This window comes from Canis lupus, chromosome 13, assembly GCF_011100685.1.
Source record: "Canis lupus familiaris isolate Mischka breed German Shepherd chromosome 13, alternate assembly UU_Cfam_GSD_1.0, whole genome shotgun sequence".
NCBI lineage: Eukaryota > Metazoa > Chordata > Mammalia > Carnivora > Canidae > Canis > Canis lupus.
Window position 1 is genome coordinate 63,181,400 of NC_049234.1, and position 20,062 is coordinate 63,201,461.

Sequence of the window (20,062 nt, forward strand, 5' to 3'; positions counted from 1 at the left end):
TTGCAATTGATTTATGTTTTTGGTTTTATTTTTTTGGACTTGTGTTTCTTAGTGCTTTCTTTTTCTCTTCTTTCCTTCCCTCCCAAAAGTTACTATTAAATTAAATTGCTATTAAATTATATCTATAACTGATGGTATATTAAAGTGGAATAATAATGTAAATCAAATGGAATATGAGATGATCAATTTTTATTTCATTTCAATTCCATGAATGATATGTAATTCAAAAGACAAATTGAGCAGCTATTCCTATGGATTAATGGCATTTCATTAACATTTCCAATTTCTCACAATTTTAGCAAATTACAGAATTTTGGTAGTTAATCACAGGTCTCTATAATCTTTACGTACACCCTGGATTTTATGAAAATGTGTTAAAAATATCACATTGAAAATATTTACTCTTAACTTTATTCAACAATTGTGTGTTGGTAATAAAACATTTTGCTTACACCCTTAGCATAATTCTTGGTGCTGTGCAAGCACTCAATGAATATTTGGGAAATAATTGGCTAAAACAGTGAATGCTTAATATATTTCAAAATGAGCTAAAAATCTTAACTGGAGCATATGATTAAATTATATGAACATAATAAAATAAAAGCAGAAAGATGTAGCAAATTCAGGTTGTCAATTTGAATCAGAAATCTGACTCTTGGTATGCCTGGATGACTCAGGGGTTGAGCATCTGCCTTTAGCTCAGGTCATGAACCTGGGATCCGGGACCAAGTGCCGCATCAGGCTCCTTGCATGGAGCCTGTTTCTCCCTCTGTCTATGTCTCTGCCTCTCTGTCTGTGGGTGTCTCTCATGAATAACTAAATAAAATAATAATAATAAAAAATCTGACTCTCATTGTTTAAAGATAATAACTATAGTAATAACTAATAGAAACTGGAAAAATTTTAGGTGTAGTCATTGAATATGTGCAAATATATGCAATTTTGTGACTATACGTTCAAAATGTTGCTTTCAAGACACTGACAATGTAATAAAAATGAAGGGCTTTTGAAAATGGAACTTACATCTGGCCTCTTCTGAAAATGTTTGAATGTTATTTATTTTCACAAAATTATATGATTTATAAATAATTTAAAAATGAACCCACATGATTATTTTTCATTATATGTGATATCTTGGTTCTACCTGTATCAAGCATTTGTGAAAACCTTGGAGTTTGCTAAAAATCAGGGGAGATATAGATCAGTCTTCAAAGCAAATTAGTTTTAATTTACTTAAATACATGTAGGTATACATATATATGTGTGCATGTTTACGTCTATGTGTATATTTTGTAAATCAAGTAGCTATGTAAGAATGTAACTTTCCTTAATTTTTTTTTTGTAAGTCAAATGCATTCCAACTTTCAACCTGCTAAAGTGGAGAAAGTTTCATCTTCATCAATTTAGAATTGCTTAAGACACACCACACAGTCATTTCTTCTGGGGTCTTGAGCCCTCGTCCCAAAGCCCTTCCTGGGATAGAACATGAGGCCCTCCTCTCTCTCAAGATAATAATTTTTTCTTTACCTTCCCTCTGCTCTTCAAGAAAAAGAGAGTTTCTCAGACAAGCCTTTCTTTCCAACTTCCAGGGACCATATTCTTGCACTTCTCTCCTCTCCCCAGATCCATAGGTTATTTCTAATGTTTTCCCATGTCTGTTGCTCCACCAAGTATTTCTCCCAAACATTTTGTCTACTTCAGGAATACTTTCAGCTCCTTAGATCTAAGAGCTTAAGCTTTAGAAGCCAGCATCAAAAGGAAGTCTATACCATGCTTTTCATCCTTCACATCCCTCTTCCAAAGCATTCAGAACAGAGTAGCCTAATTACATATGACCAAAAAGGTCAACATTTTCTTAAAGAAAGGAAGAAAATTTACCAGGTCAAATGTTATTCTACTGCATAGGTACTGATATTTTGTAGGGATGGGTCATTTTCAGTTTCAATTTTTATTTCTATTCGGTAAATATCCAGTGATTGATTGTAGTGTCCACCCCAAAGATTTTTGGAGTTCCCATATAAAATAAGAAGATCTTGAGTCATTCTTTATTGTCATATTGGGATAGAAGGTAAGAATCTTTAGAGAAATGATCTCTCCTATGATAATTGGCAGAATAATAAAGTAGGACTGTCTAACGGTGAGTCTTAATTTATTTTTAAAAATTTAAAGAATGCTGAAAACTAGAGGAAACTTATGAATTATACACAATAACTATTATCTCTTGCATTTATTGCTGTAATGTTGAGAGAGAGAAGTAATTCACTCCAAGGGCACAGCCTGTTAGAGGCAGTCAGAACTGTTTAACACTCATATCAGGATTCTGTTAGATGTCTGGGACTGTTCTAGGCACTTAGCATGTATATACAAAACGAAATAAAATAAAATAAAATAAAATAAAATAAATAAAATAAAATACAATAAAATAAAATATTTTCTAGTTTTTTTTTTTAAATTACTCCCTCTTTAAGAATTCCAGATTAATTTTGGCTGCTTCTTTTAAATTGAAATATAGCTGATCTACAATGTTATGTAAGCTTCAGGTGTACAGCATACTAAGTGAACAATTCTATACCTTACTCAGTGCTTGCCATAAGTAAATGCTCACTATGCAATGTTACGACAGTATTGTTGACTATATTCCCTATGCTGTGATTTTTGTCTCTGTGACTTATTTATTTATAACTGGAAGTTTGTATCTCTTAATCCCCTTTATCTATTTTACTAATCCCCCCCACCTCCCCTTTGAGAATATAGAATTGGCAACCACCAATTCTCTATATTTAAGAGTCTGGCTTTTTGTTTATCTGGCTGTTTTTAACTATCATTTTAAGACTTTGAAACAGAAATTATAAAGGCTCTTTACAAAGAGTGTGTAGACTAGCCTTGAAAATATTTCCTAGAGTCACTCGGCACATATCAGTAACGAAGAACAGGATATACGTGAGTGGGCCTGTGGATTTTTTTCCTCTTTCTCCTCTTGCCACCTACAAGAGTTCTGCTTACTATCTGGGACTCTTCATTCGCATTTGTTTGCTTGGTGTTTTTAGACACCACAATATCCACATACACGTGTTCTTGTGTGCTTACAATGTATAACAATAATAATAGTTGTAATAATAATAGAGTTTATTAGGCTACTTGCTATGTGCCTGGTACTTTCTAGGCACTTTACATGTATTAAATCACCGAATCCTGTCAAACTAATTCATATCCCCCAACTTATAGCTGAGGAAACTGAGGCATATGGAAGTTAAGTACCTTGTCCAATGTCAAAAGCCACTGAGTGGCCGAGGCAGGATTACACCCATATGCTCAGTCACTTCCCTACCCGAATATACAAAGTGGCAAAATAAGATCTAACTGTTCTCTTTGTACATCATGGGTTTTTGACAGAAGATTAGAGGGAGAAAGTAGAGTTTAATGTCTCTGGAACTATTTCACTAATTTGGGTGTACTATGGCCACCCACTGCAATATTAAAAAGAAAAAATCGCATTGGAAGAGGTAAAGTGATCTTCACAGGTACAGAAAACTAATCCCTAGTTTTACTTCACCACATTGTCCCTTGCAAATGTCTTTCCACTGATGTGTTAAAATGGGCATAGCAGAATGTGTAACACATAATGAATATTTCTTAGTGTTTCTCCAAATTAGATCACTGTCATATTCAAATTAGTGATTGTTTCATTGTATTTACTATTGATGTGTTTCAAGCTGTTAGCTGTCCCCCCCCCCCCCTTATAGAATGTTGGGATTCATTTGTTGAAACTCTGCCCATTAGATCTCCCCGACTGATAATACAAATACTGGGCTCAGCATTTCTCCTTCTCCCAAAAGCTAAGCTACTCCCCGAGGGTCACTATTTTGTGTGGACTTTCTGTAATTCATTTGCCCAGAGTATACTTTTCAATGAACATAGTTCACTCTTTGTTGATTAGAGTTGTAAAGTATTTGCTGTTCACCTGAGTTTTGCAAATTATCAGTGGTAAAGTATTAAAGTGTAAACATCAGGTCATTGACCCTCAATGCAATGGGTGGTCCGATATTATAGTTTTAAAATCTTTAAATGAATTCATTCTTTGATACATTGAGGGATTTCTACAGGATATTTTGTTGTGTGCAAAAGGAATTAGGAGAAAGTTCAGATGTGATTCTAAAGCTTAAGGGGCTGGATATTTCTATATATTAAAATTTTAAGTCACCATGAATGAAAGAAAGGTCCAGAAAGATTTTGAATTAACTGTTTGTCCAAATCAAACATACCTACAAGTCCATCTCATTGTTTGCATCAGAATATTTAAATCTAAGGGTCAAGATACACAGGTATGGTCACCAATTGCATCACTAAATCAGAGTGCGATGTGACTAGTCAATAATTAATAATTGCTCATGAAGATAACCAAATGAGTTTACACAGAGATATCCATTTGTAATTCAGTGGAACTACAGAAAAGTTAAAATAGAGATTTATTATTTTTCCTATCAAGGTAAACTCAGTTTTGATCATGTCACATATATGTATAATCAATCAACAATTACTTAGTGAGTTCTCACTGTGTGTTTCACCATATATTTAGCTCTGCCAAGTGCTTTCAGTGATGTAGAAACAAGAGAAATAGAGATTTAAGGCCTCTGCTGTCCTCAAGGTACTCGTAAAGTAACAACAGCCATCCTAATTGCCGGTACTTTGCATAAGTATCTGGGTCTTTTTTTTTTTTTTTTCTAGACTGCTACAGCACAGACTCTCTTGAGTTTTCCTGTTACTCCAACCCTCTCCTTAGCTCTCTCTAACGAGAGTTCCTCCTCCCCCCTAATACCCCTACCTCCTATAGCACTGAGGGTTCTGTCCTCAGCAGCCATCTCTTCTCTGACGACACTCTCCTTCTGGGTGATAAGATAATCTCACTTAATCTCATGCCTTTGGAAAAATCTCTGTATTATTTTTTTCAAATTTTTATCTACAGCCAAGACTTCTGCCTTGAGTTCCAGAATCACATATTGAACAAGATGATATTTCTATCAGGATGTCTAACAGATATTTCAAACTTAACAGGGCCAAATGGCACTATCAATCACCTCCCTTAAACCGGGTTTATCTTCTCTCACCTTCCTCTCTCCATCCCCCCTCTAAACCTTCTCCATCTCCATGAATGGCTCCAGGATTCTTTTATTTGTTTAGCTCAAAATCTAAGATTCTTTACTGAGTCCTTCTTTTTCCTGACACCTCATCTCCAATTTGTCAGTAGGAGCTGACAGCTCTACTCCTAAAAGTATATTCAAAATCTCCCCACTGATCATCATTTCCTCTGCCAGAATCCGTGTCGAAACCATCAAATAGTACTGTGGCCTGCTGGTTTCCTCACATCTGTTCTTGCTCACTGTGTCCTAGACTATCCAGACAGAGGTGTCTCTAAAGCTCTAAGTTAGATCTCATCATGCTGTTGCTTAGGAATTGACCTATGACTTTACTGAGGTCCACAGAGCCCAGTTTCTGCCTCCCTCTGGACCTCATTTCTTTAAACTCTCCTGTTGTTCACTGCAGTACAGCCATGCTGGTCTCCTCTCCAGCCCTTCTGAGAGCCTTCTCACTTACGGATTCTTTTCCTTTGAACATCCCTTGCCTCCTGCCCCAATCTCACCATGCCTGTCTCTTCATTATTTAGAACTCAAGTGAAATGTCACCTCCCCAGGCAGGCCTTGCCTGAGTCCCTTTTTTAAAGCTGTAGCCCTTCACCAGTCAGATTCTCTCTCTGTACCTAATTTTATGAACTTCAATTTATCAGTGGGTGAAAGTAGCTATTTGTTCATTTGTTTACTTGTTGATTTGTATCTTTCCTGCTGGAATATAATCTCTTTGAGGTCAAGGAATGTGTATGTTTTACTCAATGCTCGATCTCTAGCACCTAGAATAGAAGGTGCTGGTGGTAGGCCATCAAAAAATATCTGTTGATGGGCTGGCTAACTGGTCTTTATATTCTTACCTTTATTTATTTACTTTTTTCAGTGCTAGATTCTTACCTTTCAAACAGAAGGACCGAACCAGTTATCTCTAAGGACTTTTGCAGTCTCAAGACTTGCTCTAGCCTCTTAAAATTGTATTGTTCTGAATAACGAGGACGGCAAAATGTCCACATTGAACAGATATTCTTGGACCTAGATCAAGTCACATTTCTGAGTATGCTGTCCCTGGACCTCTCTGCAGCCATTGCTGTGCGGATAACTGTAGAGTCTCTAAAGTCCAGTCTGTGGTTAGCTGCATGCTGTTCTGTCTTCTTAGTTAAAATACTCGTGCATGTATGTCTATAGGTGCAATTTCATTTGAACACTTTTTAGGTAAGAGACTTTGCTGGTCCCAGCTTGTTTTTTCTCATGGTAGTAATGAGAATGCTAGTTAAAATTCGTTGAATGCCAATATGTGCCAGGCACTGTGTATACTTGACATGCATTAAGTAATTTAATCTTCATAGTAAACCCATGAATTAACATTATCTCCAATATGGAGGTGAGAAAAATCAAGGCACAGAGAGTTGAAGTAACTGTGCTCTTAACCAACACATGATAATGCCTCATACAGCATCTAGCATAGACCCTAGAAATATATGGGAAATCTAATGGACACTAGATATTCATTCAAATGACCTGAATAAAAGTGAGAGTGAGAGAAAAATGTGCAATAGCAGTTCTATGAAGTACCTGTATATGTCACCCAGAACACTCCTCGGTAATTATTATGAAAAGGATGCTCATTACCATGAGTACCTTGTTTTGTTGTTTTCTGGTTGCAGCCTTCACGTGGCTTAGATTTGTATTTATCACTCCAGTCCATTCTGTCTCTGCTTAATCCAGCAGTTTTGTATCTGAGCACCCATCTGTCTTCAAATTCCAAAAATGTTTCATCTAACCTACTCAACTTGAAAGGCAATCATTAGTACAGCTAACCTGAAAACAAACTCAAACCTAATCTTCCTAAAGGAGCAGGTCTTTATGTGGGTTAGAGGAAGGACTTTGCTTCTAGAGTTATGAAAGAGTGTTCTTTCTCCATGTCTTCTAGAAGTGGCAAAGCAATAACTGAAAAGAATATTGGTTAAGATATTTTAAAACAAAACTTTGTATTATGACTATTTTAAAAAGAGTAGAATAAAATAATATGAAACAGCTGTAACATATTGTCAGATTACCTGAAACTCAAAATACTCATGGATATTTTATTTTTTTAATTTTTGAAAAATATTTTATTTATCTATTTGAGATAGAGTGAGTGACAGAGAGAGAAGAAGCAGCAGGAAGGGAGAGGGAGGGACACGTGGGTGGCTCAGTGGTTGAGCATCTGCCTTCAGCTCAGGGCGTGATCCTGGAGTCCCAGGATCAAGTTCCACGTTGGGCTCTCCCTGCATGGAGCCTGCTTCTCCCTCTGCCTGTGTCTCTGCCTCTCTCTCTCTCTCTCTCTCTCTCTCTGTCGCTCATGAATAAATAAAATCTTTAAAAAAAAAAAAAAAGAAGGAAGGGAGAGGAAGAAGCAGAGCTCCTGCTGAGCAGGGAGCCTGCCTTGGGGCTAGATCCCAGGGCTCCAGGATCACAACCTGAGCCAAAGGCTAAGGTTGCTCAGTCGATCAAGCAGATTCCTAGGACGCTCAGTAGATATTTTAGTGCTGAATTCCCAACAGCGTGGCCAGTGCCTGTCTTCTCCAGCTTGCACTACTACCTCTACCATCTATCTGCTGCTATAGCCACTGGGATCATAAAAAGCAAGGCCTGTGTGACTCTTGGAGACCTTATTTTAAGGAAACAAAAAATAAAGCATAAAACAAAAGGGATATATCCTGATGCCAGCCTCTATTGCTCAGACCCAAGGAACAATATGTTGACTGCCAATGCCAAGGGATATAGCTTTGTGAAAAGATGGAAAGTTTTTAGGGACCATCAGGAGAGAATAACTGCCCTTATGTTTTGAAAGACATCAGAGATTAGATCTATACCGAGATTAAATTTGTACATAGATCAGATCTATATCCTCCTGTCCCAAGACAGCATGAGCTCATAATCCTTGCTTTGTTGTTCACTAACTTTTGACCTTGGCCAAGTTACTTAATCTCAGTTAGTTTACTTTAAACTCAGTTTCCTCATCTGCAAAATAGAGATAATAATGTGCTGCCCTCATAAGATTGTTTTGAAGAGTAAATGAGCTAATGCTGAGCACTGCTGAGAATAGGGACAATAGGGCAATCATAGGCACTTTATAATGTTTAAAAAAAATGGCTGTCATTTTTCTTCTGATATATTCAGCAGTGCTTTAGCAGAGTTGATGTAGTTGGGTTTTTTTCTTCTCTTCTCTTCTCTTCTCTTCTCTTCTCTTCTCTTCTCTTCTCTTCTCTTCTCTTCTCTTCTCTTCTCTTCTCTCTCTCCTCTCTCCTCTCCCTCCTCTCCCCTCCCCTCCCCTCCCCTCCCCTCCCTCCCTTCCCTTCCCTTCCCTTCCCTTCCCTTCCCTTCCCTTCCCTTCCTCTTCTTGTTTTTAAGTAGGCTCCACATCCAGTGTGGAACCCAGTGCAGGGCTTGAACTTACAATGCTGAGATCAAGACCTGAGCTGAGATCAAGAGTCAGGTGTTTATAACCAACTGAGCCACCCAGGTACCCCAGATTTGATAGTTTTAACTTAGTGTAAAGCAACTTGAGATTTTTGCATTTGCATCCTTAGCATGAATAAACACAAAATTTCTATTAGTATTACTTGTAACATTGACAATAAGCCCATAAACTTTTATTATGCTGTCATGGATATCAAGGAGTTGATGGACGCTAGACTAGTAACTGTTCATTCATTCATGCAATGAATATTTTTGTAGCATCTACTCCATGCCAGGAGTGTATGTGATTACTTACATGATCTTAAGTTTACCAAAGATGGATATTCAATAAACTTCCTTGGTGTTTTCCACAATATAATAAATTGGCAAATTTTTACTCATTTGATTTAATTCGTGGGTTTAACAACTATCTACTGGGATGCCCGGTGGCTCAGCAGTTGAGCGTCTGCCTTTGGCCCAGGGCGTGATCCTGGAGTCTTAGGATCGAGTCCCACATCAGCCTCCCTGCATGGAGCCTGCTTCTCCCTCTGTCTGTGTCTCTGCCTCTCTCTCTGTGTCTCTCATGAATAAAAAATAAAATCTTTCCCAAAAAAATGTGATAACTAAGTATTTAATAATAAACTGAGATTTTGTGGGGAATACAATGGACTGGAAAAATTCTTATTTTATAAAATAATTTACATTTAATAAAACCATAAAAATTCAAAAGATATGACTAAGAACTGAAGAAGTAATAAAGATTACCAGAAGAGAGTGAAAAGAATGTGAGACTAAGGAGAGAAGGTTCTAAGGTATGTTCTGAAGAGGAGGAGGATTTCTATAAATAGAAAGCAGGAGCAGCCGTCATGGTATGATGGGAAGCAGCTTAACAGGCAGACACCTTTCAGTCTGGAAATGAACTTGGAATTCCAGGAAGCCATGAGGGTGACCTCTCAGCTCCTTACACAGTCTTCGCATCTATACAATATTGTAAACTTTGGTACTTTGTAGGCCTACAAAAATGTTACATTGAGTATCACTGACTTTAATGGGGGGAACTGACATGTGAAAGAGGAAGGTAAGATACACTACAGAGACTGTTTCTTCATTTCTTTGTTCATTCATTTACTCATCCATTCAACAAATATTATTGAACACATATTATGTGCCAGTCATGTGCTATTCAGTGGGAGTATTGCAGCGATAAGGAAAAATAAAGCCTCTGCTTTTATGGGTGTTATAAACCAGTGGAACCTGATTCCTGAATATTTTGAATACTAGGGGAAAAGGAGCCTGGAGTTTATTTAAAATAAATATTACAAGATTTTAAGAAGAGGAAAATTTTAGGATTAATCAGAGTCTATAGGGACTCAAGGTATGAACATTGGTCATGAGTTTATTATCATAACTAAGGCATAATTTTGTGAAAGCCTGAAACAAAGTTGTGTCAGTAGCCTTGTCCTGGGATAAGGATAAATGTGAGATTTTGAAGGATGGATCAGAAATATTCAAGTATAGATCGGATACTTGAGGTTATGGAGAAAGAGATATTAAATTACTATAAGGTTATAAAATGAATGACATGGAGAATTATGGTATAATGAGGCTCATGGATAAATTTGGAAAATAATTAGATTGAGGGTCATGGTTTGACACCTTGTTTGAAAAACTGTTCTAAATATAGTTGAAAATCAGTATCTTTTTGTAGTTGGTGGATTGCAGCGATTTTTGGCAATAAGGAGCAAGCTAATATAGATTTGGGATTGTGCTATAGGGCATCAGGAAATAAGTTAAAGTTCACAGGGTATAGAAATTCTTCCTAGATGGTCATGGCTACAAAAAGGACTCCAACATATGGATAAGTTAGTTAGATATACTACAGAGTATGGATAATAAGTAATATTATGCAATATGATAATTTTTCCCTATAAAAACATGCTTGAGTTTAAGAAGCTTGTCTGTGTTAATGGCTGACTGCATTAAGTAATCTGCAAGATTTTTCCTACAGAGTAAAGGAATGTTCCTCATATCCTCCCCTCCCCATCCTGGTAGACATATTTCATATTTGATATTTCCCAGGAGAGTATTTACAACTTTAAGGTATAGTTAGAATGAACCAAAAGATAACTTGCAAATGGACTGATTTAGGTTAATGTTTTATTTGGCTGATGAAGAAGCAGTGGCACCCATGTCATCAGTGGCCCTGACAAAGCTTCTCTGCAGACCTTGCTTCACAGGGTGGTTGAGTCATTGGGAAGATTTTCATATTTGGACTCCATATTTGAACTTTGCTTACTTACCTAAACTGAACACAGAAGAATATAAATGTGAATTAGTATTGGCTTTGGACTTGCCTGGATATGGAGGGGGAGGGCAAAGAAATATCAGCTGTATGGTACATGCTGAGAATTGAGCAACATTCTGGGCAATGAATGTGGCTCCTGGGCTAATAGGATATACCATCGGGTTATTTAAATAGAACTGGTATGCCTACTGGACAGAATGTTTTTCATTTCTTAAGTTGGTCAAGATCAACCTCTGGTAACCTGTTTACCTTGATTTCCTCTCTCAAACTAAATGAATTCCCAGGTTGAAGTTCAATGAGAATTAAAAATGTGGGAGGGCATACAGTAGGAATATCAGTTTACTTAAGGCCTCTCACCATATGGGTGCAGTTGCCTCTTGATTAGTCAACTGACATTGAATTAAAGTTTTGAATGGCTCCTCTAACCAAGGATTGTTTGGATCTGATGTTAGATATGGTGAACATAAGACATACTTTATGCCTTCCAGAACCTTATGATATTGGGGATGTAGGACACAAATTGCAGCATTTTATCTGTAAGGAAACATTGGCATTGAGGTCAATGGTCAATAAGGAAGAGAGAGAGAGAGAGAGGTTTCTAAACAACCAAAGAGAGATTCCACAGTACAGGAACCAAGTTCAGACCCCAGTGGTTATTTATAAGGGTCGGTGAGCCTTCTGTCCTGGTGGGTTAGGATCTAACCTGGTGAGATTCGAAGAACCATGGGACCACGGCCTCAGGTTCTGTCCTTTACTTTTTACTTTGTTAGCTCTCTAAGATTCCATCCACTAGGACTTCACCAACAGAACAGCAGTCCCTTCTAAAATGGCTCTATTTCTAGGAAAGTTAGATATGGTTTTGTGGAGGCAACACAGATTGAGAGCCTGGGCCTAAGATAAGGAGGGGCTCTTAGATTTTGTGGATTTAGTTTCATGTGATTGTGGATCTTTAACACCTACCTGTATTTGCCCATTAGTTCAGAAATGAAGTTTTGGCATGAGGGTGTCTGTTAGAGAGGGGGCAAGTGGAACCTAGAGGCAGGGTACCAGTGGGGTTTGGGGTACCTAGAATAAGAGTAGTGCTGGGTTTAGTCTAATCCATGTGTTTGAGGTTTGCAGAGGGCAGTGGAATGGGAGAGAGGGATTATCAGGAGCCCTAGCAAGGGGTCAGAGAGGGAGATGAGTGGCGTGGATGAAATATTCTTGCTTTTCAATTTAGCTCAAGGCAGTAAGTCTCTGCTCAGTGCATGCCCTCATTTCTTATGACTACAGATTTCTCCATTTCCCCCAAATATTCAGCCCCAAGCCCTTCCTTCTCCTCCTCCCCCCCTCCTTCTTTTGTTTTTTTGAGTATGATTGACACCCAAACCCTTCATTCTTAACAATTGCTCTTTTACAGAGAAAATAAAGCCACAATCAGTGGAATCCTTCTCACTGGCCTCTAAATGATCACAAGTAATCAGTCATTGACTCTCAGCCCTCTTCCCTTGGGCCCCTTCACATCCGAATTTCTGGGTAGAGTTGTCTATACTGCAGATTATATTCCTCACCTCCTGTTTTTCTCTAGCCACTCCAATCTGGTTTTCGGTCTCATCATTCTAACAGACACAGCTTTATTTAGGATATTGGTAACCTCCACCCCACAGTTTTTTTTTTTCCTTTTTTCGATTGTTGTCTACTGTCCTTGTCAGTAATATTTGTAACTCTTTATCTATTCCACTTTAAACATCCTTTTCCCTTATGTTCCCCAGTATAACATTGCTTTGATTTTCTTTACTCCCTCTTCTTTGACTACCTGTTCTTTGATCTTTGATCTTTCTCAAGACTCCATAATAGGCCTCTCTTTGTCTCCTGTTACTCTCTCCCCAGGTTATCTCAATCCTGCACTGTTTGACGACTCACAAATAATATTCCAACCTTAGGCCTTACCACTGACCTCTAGACTCTAACCATTTACTTGACATCTCTTCTTAGATGTCTCAAAGATGTCTGAAATCAAACACATCTAGATCATACTAATGATCTTTCTACATAACTCTGGTCTTTGTCCAATGCACTACAAGCATTGAATTATACAAGGCAGAAAGCCAGAAATCATTATGACACCTCAGTTTTTCTCACGGCTCATTTTCAATCCATCAAGTCCTTGCTTATTTTATCTCCTTGGAATTTTGTGCTGGGAAGAACCAGCTCCAACCTCTGGCCCATCTCTCCTTTCTGCCTATCTCTGGTTTCATTCTGTATTATGTATCAGGTAGTGCATGTGGAAATGCCTCCTCATAGGTCCCAGTTTTATCCACATCTCCTCCAAACAGTTGTCTCCTGGCCACTTCTCAGGCCTAGGAGTGAATACATCAATGACGTGGCTTGCTCTTGGGAATCTACACTCATATTAGAGACCCTCTCAGGCTCTCAAAAAGTTTCAGGGTTGTTTAGACAGGGATTTCTCGGGCCTGAGTATCACAGCTCCAAAAGGAGGAAGACAGATTTTGGTGGGCACATACCCCTTGTTTTATATAGACTCTCTGCCGTCTGACTCACAGGATAGCCAGAGGAGGACTTCTAAATTTAGCATGGATTTTAGAGAAGAGGATTTCTTGCATGGGTCCAAGGCCAGTACTATCCCTAAACATCTTTTCAACTTATCTACCTGTCTTTGTTTCTACATCATTGATGTAACTCAAGATCTCACCATCTGTTGGTAGAACTATTGCATTAGTCCCCTGACTAGTCTTCCTAAATACATGCTTTGCCCTCTCTAGTCTCTTCCCTATGCTGTAGTCAAGGTAATCATTCTGAAACAGAAATAAGATTATATCATTGAGCTAATAAAATCATTCAGCTTCTTTTCATTGCTTTCAGAATAATACAAAAATACTGTGGCTAGGATGACACACAAAGGCATGTAGTCTCATATCTCATCTCACACAGTGCTCCCCTCCAAGTCTGTGTAGTTCCTTAGTTTCTTTCATGTTCTCTCTTGCCTCAAGCATTTGCACGTGATGTGTGCCTTCAAGGCTATTTTCTTCCCTCATTCTTCAAGTCCACCTAAAAAATTCTCAGTTTAAAGGTGAGATCCCTGGAAAAGCCCTCTCAGACTTCTAGGGACATAGTATTGTTAAATAAATAGATCTTGAATCAGAAACAACTTTTCATCACTAAATATTTGAATGTTATGCAATTTTGTCAATCATCTTAGATAAACTATTTTCTCATGGATGTTTTGTAACTTTCCATAAGAATAATTTTTGTGTGTGCTTATAATATTAAAATGTTCAATCTCATCTTTAGCTTTACCTGGAAATCTAAATAATTGCAAATTCTGCTCTTCTTTTCTGCAGCTAGCCTGCTTTTCTTTTCTTTCTTGCTCCTGCAAGAATTCCTATCACTTTTTAAATTGAGGCCTAACTCTTTGCTTTCTGCATTTTGGTCTTTTATCAAACATTTAGAAATTACATATGTTCATACCCTTCTTACTTTCCTCAGTCCGCTATACCTATTCATCCCATTTCCTCAGGAAGTTAACTTCACAAGCAAAAATGAACCCAGAGAATGCAAATTTGAAGGTTTACAGTCTGTTAAGTTATAGTTAGTTAAGAGGTTAAGAACCCACACATCTTATTTATGCATGAGACTGACTTTGTGTTTGGGGCTTCTCTGCTACTACTTTATCAGTCCAGGATAAAGTATCTTGTATCCTACAGTGCACAGTAATTTACAGTGTTGCATTATAATTATCTTTCTATTTGTCTGTCTGCTTTATTAGACCCTGAGCTCCTTGAAGTCAGCAACTGTCTTATTAATCTTTTGTATCTGGGCAGCCCCGGTGGCTCAGGGGTTTAGCACCGCCTTCAGCCCAGGGCCTGATCCTGGAGACCCAAGATCGAGTCCCACGTCAGGCTCCCTGTATGGAGCCTGCTTCTCCCTCTGCCTGTGTCTCTGCCTCTCTCTCTCTCTCATGAATAAATAAATAAAATCCCCCCAAAAAGTTTAAAAAATTTTAAAAAAATATTTTGTATCCTCATAACCTAGCAAATACTTTGCCTTCAGTGGTCAATACATTTTTAGCATGAACGAAAGACTAGATTGTGCTACTTAAAATAAGTATAAAACATTAATTTCTGGGTCGTGCCCTGTCAGCAAGAACTCTGGTGTTCTTAAATAAATAGTGGGTTTGTTGATGTCAGGACAATGTTTGCTTTAGATACCATCTTTCTTGATGTGCATTTTTTGCCAATTTTCCATGTAACCACAAAGAGAAATTTGGACTCATCAATAACAGTCATTTGCCTTCAAGACATTAAATGCCACAAGATTAATTCATATAATTTTAATGAAGAATAAATATTTAGTGTGACTATAAAATTAAATTTAATTGAAATAGTAATTGTATGTATTTTGTCTAATAATTTAAGCTATTGATGTTAATATACTGGATGTCTCCTAACTAAATCAGAAGTGTTTTGAGTGGCATCTGGGTGGCTCAGTTGGTTAAGCATCTGCCTTTGGCTCAGGTCCTGATCCTAGGGATTGAGCCCCACAGCGTCTCTGCTCAGTGGGGAGCCTGCTTCTTCTTCTCCCTTTCCTGCTCCCCTTGCTTGTACTCTCTTTGCCAAATAAATAAATAAAATCATAAAAGAAGTGTTTTGGAAAGAGAGTGTCATTATTGACATCATATATTACTGAAATTATTCTTTATGCTACTTGAATATATATTTTTTGTTGTGATAAATTATTAAATGAACTTTATTTACATATAAAAACTTCAGTCCTGTAAATACTATTCTAATAAAAGAGTTTTGTTATTTTCAGTGTCTATATAATGAAAAGCTAATTTTGAAAAATTCAAAATGTGCAATAATTATATTTAAAAATAATTTTGAAAACATTTACATTATATAGCTTATTATAATTATGCTACAGGTGAATTTCTTTTAAAAAAGAGAACTAGTCCAATTATTTATTTAATATATTTCTTAAGAGTTACAAGTTTTTTTTAATCAAATAATTCACTTATTAATGTTAGTCCATACACAGATGCTTGAAAAGTTGATGAGAATTTTCAGACTTAACATCCAAGGCTCAGGTGGGTGGCAGGCCAGAGAAGTTTTAGTTAGAGTCTGGCAATGGGAGATTACAAAAAATCTAATAAATTCTAAGCTTTAGAGGACACCAAGAAAAAAACATCATACTTTAATGAAAACTTTCTAAACCTGATCCACTGAAGTTTTTTTTGTGGTTAGTTTTTGTTAGTTTTTAAAATTAGGTTTCTTATTTTAACTCCAGTATAGTTAGCACACAATGTTATATTAGTTTCACGTGTACAATACAATACAGTGATTCAATAATGCTATACATTATGTAGTACTTATCAAGGTAAGTGTACATTTAATCCCCATCACCTATTTCACTCATTCCCCCATCTGCCTCTCTTCTGGTAGCATCAGTTTGGCCTCTAGAGTCTGTGTCTTGGTTTCTCTCTTTTGCTATTTTTTCCTTTTGCTTTGTTTCTTAAATTTCACAAATGAGTGAAATCACATGGTATTTGTGTTTCTCTGACAGTTTATTTTGCTTAGCATTATGCTCTCTAGCTCCATCATGTCATTGCAAATGGCAAGATTTCATTATTTTTTATGACTAAATAATATTACATTATATATATTTATATATAATACATATAGCTCACATATTCTTTATCCATTCATCTATTGTGTTAGTTTTTAAATTTGGGTATAGTTCACATGCAATATTACATTAGTTTCAGGTGTATGATCCACTGAGGTTTTAGCTTAGGAATATTTTAGTGACCCAACTTTTGTTATTTCACAAGAAATTTTTAAAAGTCCAGTTTTGTAACTTTAACCTCTTTTTTTAGGTAGTAAGTCTCTTGAATTATGTTTGGAAAAAAAATATGGAATATGAATAGTCAAAACACTTTCAAATTCTCAGTAGCATATTCATTTATTTGATTTCCATCCATAGCTATTATTATGACAGAGGAATTACTAGCATCAACTTCAATTTACATGTTTACAAATTATATTGGTTGTTAACTTATATGAAGAATGAGTAATAAGCATGGCTTTCAAACATTAGCTATATTTTTCTTGGAATAGAAAAATGATAAAAAATGGAAAAGTTTCATTTTACTTGTACAGTTTAGGCAAGTTTAAAGGATCTTTTTATTTCTTACAAATGTCAAGGTGAACTAGATACAGAGTAATGCCTGAAGAGCCATTGAGTAAGTCAGCAATGAATAAATTCTCAAATTTGGTTCCCAATTCCTTAACTTGATATATTAATTCTACCTTCTATCAGTCAGGCCCTTTTGCCATTCTATAAGATTTTTACATTGGAAATATGGAATCAGAGAATGTTCAAAGTGAAGAGTTCCCAAAGATAATTTCATCCAACTTGACCCATATGACATGGAGATCTATATGGATCTGTGTGTTTGAGTTTGGAGCTAGAAATTGACATTGAGCTGAATTAAACTGCATAGTAAAATGTAAAATTTGAAGTAAATTCCACAGGTCCATTGTACCATAAGAAAAGGCAGAAAAAAGGATCTTTTGTCATGGGGGCTTTAGAGGGAGGAACTTAAGAGATGGAACAAGGCAAAGATGGTTATCTAGTGTGGGTTTTATAATGTAAGTGGTGTTCTCATTGTTTTCTGTGATATCTCCAGCAAATTCTATATCTCTCATTAATGCAAGTGGGTATTTTGGATAAAAATTGGCTTATGGAGGAGATAAGGGGACAACTGATATTTGGATTATATTACAACTTTTTAATTTGCATTTGAAACATCTATGAAAGTCTATACATTTTGGACAATTTATTTCTTATTTTTTAATGGGAAATGTTCCTTAACAAATGAACAAGAAATTAAACTACTTAAGTGTTTCAACTGATTAGTTTGATGCTTCACGATCTTTCACTTGTCTACTCTTCTGTATTCCTTATAGCAGTCCAGGTCCTTCATGATAGGGAGGATCTGCATATGTCCATAAGATAGAGGAAGAAGGCTAAGAAAATATTTTTCTGTCTCCAAGTTTTTTTCTGAGTGGATCCAAATTTCTTGTATTTTGGAGTGCCTTAGGGTTAAGTGATTGTTTCTAGAAAGTATCTGTTAAAATACTGAGGCTGTTATTAGACATTTCCCCCCCATTTTTATGCATGTTCCACTTTATTTCCAAGAGAAGGTAATTCAGAAGTAGTAATCTATTACAGAGGGAGACAGCATTAAGGACTAACCTAAGAAGATGGCCAAATAGAGGGAAACTTGGTTTGAATAACTCGGTGAGAAGCTTCCAGATTTCAGAGATAATCGAAAGGCATAGATTTAAGGTAATGATTATGGTGACATGGAAGTGAGGGACTAGTCCAAAGAGATGTTTCACATGCTTCATGTGCCTTTTCTATCCTGTCAAAAAAAAAAAAAAAGTGCAAAATATTAGAGAAAAGGGATAAAGAATCAGATTTAATTTCCAGGTATATTTATATTTCAACTGAGCTATTTTTTCTCTTCTAAATGATCAGTATATTAGCATATTCTTTCCAGATGAAGTAATTTTCTTAACCACTCTCTCTTTTTAAACTTCTCCCACAAAAATGGGAAAACATTTAAAAGTCATTGGAGCTAGTTTCCTATTTACTTAGAAACTCAATTCTGTAGGCCATATTTATAACTCCTGGTTTAAACATTTACATTTACTCTCATGCCAGAGTCCTTTGATGACTGACTAAACCTGAGCGTTTAAAAGCTTGAAGAACAGAATATTTAGAAATAATATAGAAATATTTAGAAATAATAACAATTGTGTAGTTTTATTTCTTTCAGTATAGAATGTACATGCAGAACTAATAGAAGATAAATATAGGAACTCTTACTTTGGAAATCCACAAAATGTAAATGCTCAAGGGTTTCTTATTAATTAAGATGGACTTTAAGCATGTATATAGTGTTAAAAATTAAATATTTTAATTTACCAACCATCTACTAATCTCTAATAAGGATGCATTCATGGAAATATCTATTGGTACTGTAAGGAAAAAGTTTTTCAGGTGTTTTCAATTTATATTTGAAATTATGGGGTTGAAAACTATGGGATCTTCATAAAATACAGGAAAATCAATTCTAAGTTTCTAGATCAGTGATAAATTTGATCTTTTGGGTGTTCTATATTTACCATTGTATTACAATATAGCATTGCTATGCAAAGTAGATGGAGAGACTAATATTATTTTCATTTGTTAAATGAAAAAAAAACATGGACAAAATATATGTGTGGATGACAAAGGCCTGATTTTGTGAATTAGCACTACAATTACATCCAATGATAAGGATAGCATGTTTGAGCAAGCTTTCCCCAAGGATTTATATAAAGAAAAAGCTAGAGTTACACACTGACTTCAAATCAAAGGTGCCTACTTTTTCCCAGAGGCCAAAAGAAATGATATATAATTTACCAAAAAAGGAATTATTTTTTCTATTTATGAAGTTAGAAAGTTAGAATAGTATCCTTTTTTTTCTTTTCTAATATAGGGTTTCAGATTTAAACAAAATAGTTTTCTCCAATGGGAATAATTCCACAGGCAGACATTCTTTTATTTCTGTCCATCTGTGGCATGAAAGATAACTCAGGCTCCATTATTCAGGACTCCTTTGTGCTACGTAAGAAATTCCATCTCTATCCATCTATCATCTATCACCTATTATCTCCTATCTTCTATGTATCTATGGTTTCTTCTGTTTGATTATTTAATTAGCACTCATACCTGAAAATGACATAAAATAAAATATGTTCAAAGAAAGTATACTTCTTTCATCATGACTGAATAAAAAAGTAATGCTTCTCTTCAGTATTTGTTGCTCTCTGTCCCTATACGTGTCATAGGGCACCTGACAGTTTTGACTCAGTTATTTAATTAAATGAAATGACTACTTAAAACCTAATTGTTGTTTTATAGTATCAGAGAAATTCCATTTCCTACTGGTTGAAATGTGTAGTTCTTTATCTTTAAAGCAAAAGGACAGAGATGGAGTAGCCTTTCAGAGGTTGAGATCAGAAACTTGGGTGGGGAACAAAAAGGAAAGCAGTTTGAGAAAAACATCTTTGAAAATTATCTTCCCTTTGCTTTGTTTTTAGAAATAATGTGAAATTTATTTTGAAATAAAAAGTAACATTAAAGA